This window comes from Pteropus vampyrus, unplaced genomic scaffold, assembly GCF_000151845.1.
Source record: "Pteropus vampyrus isolate Shadow unplaced genomic scaffold, Pvam_2.0 Scaffold99, whole genome shotgun sequence".
NCBI classification, from domain to species: Eukaryota; Metazoa; Chordata; class Mammalia; order Chiroptera; family Pteropodidae; genus Pteropus; species Pteropus vampyrus.
The window spans coordinates 2,795,526-2,800,954 of NW_011888880.1; the positions used below are offsets into that span (position 1 = coordinate 2,795,526).

The 5,429-nt window shown below is 47.0% G+C and overlaps 1 protein-coding gene across 1 annotated transcript in view; it reads left to right on the top strand.

Annotated features, from left to right (window-relative positions):
- The first annotated feature begins 3,580 nt into the window (after positions 1-3,580).
- LOC111742687 (hydroxyacid-oxoacid transhydrogenase, mitochondrial-like) overlaps positions 3,581-5,429 on the top strand; it is a 6,121-nt gene continuing 4,272 nt past the window's right edge. Inside the window, exons 1-3 of the mRNA XM_023533277.1 lie at positions 3,581-3,703; positions 3,955-4,067; positions 4,768-4,805. The gene's annotated coding sequence lies outside the window, so the exon portion shown is untranslated. The remainder of the gene's footprint in view (positions 3,704-3,954; positions 4,068-4,767; positions 4,806-5,429) is intronic.

A 5,429-nucleotide genomic window follows, 5' to 3' on the forward strand; every position in this document is an offset into this window, starting at 1 on the left:
ACCACTCACTCCAAATAGCAGTTGCTCTGACAGCTAGCTGCTCTGGCCCCTCCTGCCGGCCTCCTTAGGCATCTGGATTTGCAAATGATCTGCACTTTGAGTGGAGGAAAAGGAACCACCAGCATTAAAGCATAGGAGGCATGGCCAGAGAGGTGGCAGGAAACCCAGGAAGGAAGGACTCACATTCATTGCAGATTTGCGGTGTTCTCATCCCTGGAGTTCAGCAGGGAATAAAACGGCCTAACCTCACTGGCGGTTAAGTGTGTGGGGCAGACAATAAACTAAGTTTAGAGTATGTTAAATGTTGAAAGCCAGTAATGTAAGAGACAGTAAAGGGGAATCGGGTGTTAGAGGAGGGGATACAATTTTAGAGAAGATGGTCAGTGAAGACCTCACTATTAGTTTCCTATTGCTGTTATAACAAATTACCATGAACTTGGTGGCTTAAAGCAACACACATTTTTTTTTCTCTTACAGTTCTGGAGTTCGGGAATTCTAAAGTCAGTTTTACTGGGCCCAAATGAAGGCGTAAGCAGTGCCACACTCCCTGAGAGGCGCTAGGGGAGAATCCATCATCTTGCCCTTTCTAGAGCTTTACTCCTTGCATTCCTTGACTGTGGCCCCTTCCTCCATCTTCACAGCCAGCATTGTAGCATCGTACTTCGGTGGTCCATTGCCACCTCCTGTGTCAGATCTCCCTCCAGCTCCTTCTTATAAGGATGCTTGTGATTACGTGAGCCCCCACCTCCAATAATCCAGGATAATCTCTCCATCTCAAAATCCTTAATTTAATCACATCTGCAGAGTCCCTCTTTATCAAGTAACATTCACAGGTTCCAAAGAATAGGACCGGAATATCTTCAGGGGCTTAGCCAACCACAGTCACTGAGAAGGTAACTGTTGCGGAAAGATCAGTGGAGGGAGGGAGCAAAGGATGTGGCTCTCTGGAAGGATACCTACAGGTGGGCCACACCTGGCGTGGTTTCAGAACATGGTGACTAGAGCAAGGTGAGCAAGGTGAGCAAGGGGGAGATGAGGTCAGAGACATTGGGGGCTAGGTAAGGGTAGTCAAGGATGACCCCAAGGTTTTCTGGCCTGAACAACTGGAAGGATGAAGTTGCCATTAAACTAGGGTGGGAAGGAGGCTTTGAGGGAAGACCAGGAGCTGAGTCTTAAAGAAAACTGTGAGAAGCCTAATAGACATTCAAGTGGAGATGCCGGGCAGGCAGTTGAATCTGGAGTTTAGGTGAGAGGTCTAAACCAGGAAGATAAATGCGGAAATCATCATCGTAGAAGGAAGGCATCGTAGAAGGAAGGAATGAGAAGTCAGGGAGTGAGTGTGGAAAGAAGAGAGATGCGCCCATAGGCTAAACCCTAGGATCTAGCGTTCAGACTCAAGAGCAGAAGGAGCTAGATCAGGTGCAGCCAGTGCAGTAGGAAGAAAACCGGAGAGTGCTGTCTTGGAAGCCAAGGGAAGAAAGTGTTTCCAGGGAGGAGAGCGTGGACAGGAGTGAACCTGCTGACAGGTCAGGTGAGAGGAGGACAGAACTGAGAACTGAGTGATATATTAGCAAGGTGAAGGGCATCAGTGATCTGGTAAGCTGGGCATTGGAGTCATGGGGCAAAAGCTGATTAGAAAGAGGTTCCAAAGAGAATGGGAGAAGAGAAATTGAAGAGAGCGGGTACAGTCAGCTAAAGGGAAGGAGAGAGGTGGAGGCAGCATCAGGAGCGGGAAGAGAGACAAAAGAAGGTTGTAGTTTGCTTTTTAGTATAAAATGGGGAAAGTAACAATTCCATTCTGATGGGTAAGATCTATTTCGAGGGGAATTTTGATGATGCAGGAGAGAGAGAAGAATTGGTAGTGATGTCTTTGAGTAGATGAGTGGGGCTGGGATTTCGTGCACAGGGGAAGGGTTGGCCTTTGCTCAGAGCATGGCCAGCTTGTCAATGATACAAGGGTGAAAGCTTAAATGATTGGGCCAGAGCCAGGAGCTGGGTAGATGAGGGGCTTGCTCTACCTGGGGTTTCCTCTGCTTCTCAGGAAGAGTACAAAGGAGCCCATCAGTGGTTTCAGGCCTTCCTAAGAAGGTGGGGGAACCCACAGTTTATTCTCCCTTCCCTAAGCCAGGCTCTGTGTCCTTGCACACCAGGAAAAGACAGAAGATGGTCAGGAGATTTTAAATACGTACACGTATTTATTTACTCATTCATTTATTCATTCATTCATTCAGTATTAAGGGCTTACTTTGTGCCTGGCACCATGCTAGCACTGCAGATAAAGTTGTGAGATAGGGTGCCTCTTGCCTCGTTACCACAAAATTTACAGTCTCCAGGCAGATGGAAACAGGAAAGGAGCACCAGCAACACAGTCTGATAAGTTTTAATGGGGAGAGAGGCACAGGTCTTGTGGGCCACAGAGAGAGTGTGTCAGCCCAGGGCCCTGGCCTTAGGGAAGTGACATCTGACTTGACATGAGAAAGCACCTAGTTACCCAGAAGTCTGTTCCAGGCAGAGGAGATAACAAGGACAAAATTCTGGAGGCAAGAGAGAGAGAGAGCGTGGTCGATGAAAGGACAAGAACCAAGTGAATTTTTCAAGAGCTCAACCCCAGAGATGGAGGGAATGGGGGCCTGGGCTGGAGACGTTAGTGGGGCCAATGAAGCAGAGTCAGATCTGAACTTCATCCTAAGAGCCACAAGGAGCCACCAAAGTACTTTTAAACAAGAGCGGACATCATTGGAAATATGCCCCTGACCACAGAATGGCAAAGGTGGAGCTAAGAGAAACCTGTTAGGAACTCTAGTAATCCAGATGAGAGAAGACAGCAGAACCAGAGAGTGGCAGAAGGCCCCAGAGAAGTGGATGGATTTGGGTAGAGAAATATTTGAGGCCTTGATGCGTGTTTGGCTATAAAGGGTGAGGGATGAGCCCAGGATAGAAGCCAACATTTAAGGAATGGGCAGGGCAGAGTGGAAAAGAAGCCAGAGGAAGAATAATTAGAGGAAACCCAGGTGAGCAGGGGATCTGGAAGCCACGAAGAATGTTTCAGCCACCCAAGGAGAGTGGCCCACAGTGTTGGCTGCTGTGAGAGCAGGTGCCAGGAAGTTTCTGAGAAGTAAGGATACAGCAGGAAAGCTAGGACTTGTGGAGACAGCAGCCAGATTTCAGGGAGCCAAGGAATGTGCGGGAGACAAAGAAATGAGGCCAGTGGATGTAGGCCAGGAGGGGAGAGCCAGAGAGAGAACAAGCAGGGAAGGGGGTGAGGGAGGGCAAGAGGTTGGACGTTTTAGGCATGAAACTCTTAAATCTGATGTGACAAGGATCAAGTGAAAGGGAAGACTAGGAAATACAGGACAGATGGAGGTCTTAAGACCGCAAGAGGGGATGGGATTCAAAGCACAAATAGGAAGGAATAGAAATGATGAACTGAGGTAGCCTCCAAGCCTGAAAAATGGGAAATAGACAAGGGTGAGGGTGGAAGGAAGCGTGTGCTCCCAAGGTCCTGGACATTGGAAAGCTTTGAGTTTGATTTTTTTTTTTCTTCTCTTTGCCTCCCTTTTCTTGTCCTTGGAGGGCGTAAAGTCCACCTGTGAAGGAGAACACCTTGGCCTTGCCTACTTCCATTTCTCCCGCGGGAGCCTGCAGCTGGATCAGACCAGCTGGGAAACTCTTGGCGCTTGGCATTCTCAGCAGCGCCCACAAGGTGGCAGCCTTGATTCATGGTGGTGCTCACCACCGCGTGGTTTTGACTTCCCAAGTCTCAGTTTTGGCGATCATGACCACCGCTGAGTTCATCCCTTCTTCTTCCTTCCCCCTCAGATGTTAGATGTTTCCATTCCAACTTTGAATGGGGAAAGGAAGGTTATACACTCAGATATCTGTGGGAACCCCACTATGACAAGGTCCTCTGGGCAATAAATAGAAACACAAAACCTTCTTGCAACGCTCAAACAGCAAGCAGGACAATGGAAGCCAGTGAAGGGACTGTCTAAGAACCGGGAAGTGACCAGGACAGGGAAGGGACACCGAAAGCAAGAGCAGAGAAGCAGACTGAGAGCTGAGAAGAGGTAAGGGCTTTGGTGAGAAGAAAGGGAGAGGTGTGAGCGCAATTTAGCCAGGGAGGGGATGAGCACCGGAGCCTGGGCAGTGGTGGCCGGTCCTTGAAGCTTGACTGAGAATGGATGCAGGCTCAGGGTGGTACCCAGGGAGGCCAGCAGGCCCAGGAGGGGCTTCTTAGAAGAATAGGCCAAGCCTGTTTGAAGTTTGACGTTAAACACCTGAAGACAATGGGAAAATACAAGGAAAGATCCTAGGGGTAGGTTGGGGGCCGCGCGGGGGGGAGATGAGATGCATGAGTATTTACCTGTGGGTAAGTTTGGTCAAAGCTCCTGACCTAATAAGAGCTGGGCCCTTACTGAGACCAGGGGCCCCATCTTTTTTGCACCCTGGATTTTATCAAGACCAGGGACCCCATCTTGGACTTACTTGTATTCCCAGAGTGCTCATCCCAGCTCCCCATAGGCATTTATTAAGTACTGCTTGAATAATTCATGAAAGAATGGGCCTACAGCACTGGAAAGACTGAGTAAACTTTTTGTCCAGGGCAATTTCTGTTTTTTCTATGGACAGCGTTTGCCAATAGCTATTGATTACTTTGATAGCATCTTAGGACTAGACTGCAAAGTAAGTGACTGACGTTCAGGCTTCTTAGCTTTTGCTCTTCCAGTTTCACTTTATATTTTTTTCTTTTCTTTTTCTTTTCCCTAGATGCCAGTGCCCAACTCACTCTCATACTTATTCACAAGGTAACAATACAATTTGTGTTTTTATGTTGGCCACAGTGTTTTTTTCCACGGTTGGCACTTATGATACACTTGGGCAAAGGGTAAAGCAAGAAAATCAAGGGACATGAGAAGGTTGATAAAAATGGTTGTCTTCTCATTCGAAATTGGTAATGTGTAGTTCTAGTTATTTGATGTTAGCGGCATGTATGCTACTGATTATATATTTGGCTCAAATATATATTCAGTACTATTTGTAATGTTTTTCTGTTTTAGATAGAATGATGTGCCAAAGCTGAACATGGTGGTGTGGATAGGGTTTTCAGATTGTCTGAATTCATCAAACAGAATTAATCAAGATGAAATCTTTGGAAGTTTCGAATACATCTCCAAAAAAGAAAGAGGCTAGAGAATGAGGTGGTTCCTAGAAGGGGGGAAAAAAAAAACTTATTTGCATCCATTTTTAAATAACATTCTGTTTTTTAATAATTAAAAATAATGACAAAAGTTTTCAGAGTCCACAGACATCTTAATCCTTACCAGTTCCATTGTCCACAGAGCAGCAGGAAGCTCATTGGAGCTTCAGCATGTCCTCAGAATGTCACATGCATCACTGACACAAACACTGATTTCACCTCTTAGAAGGAA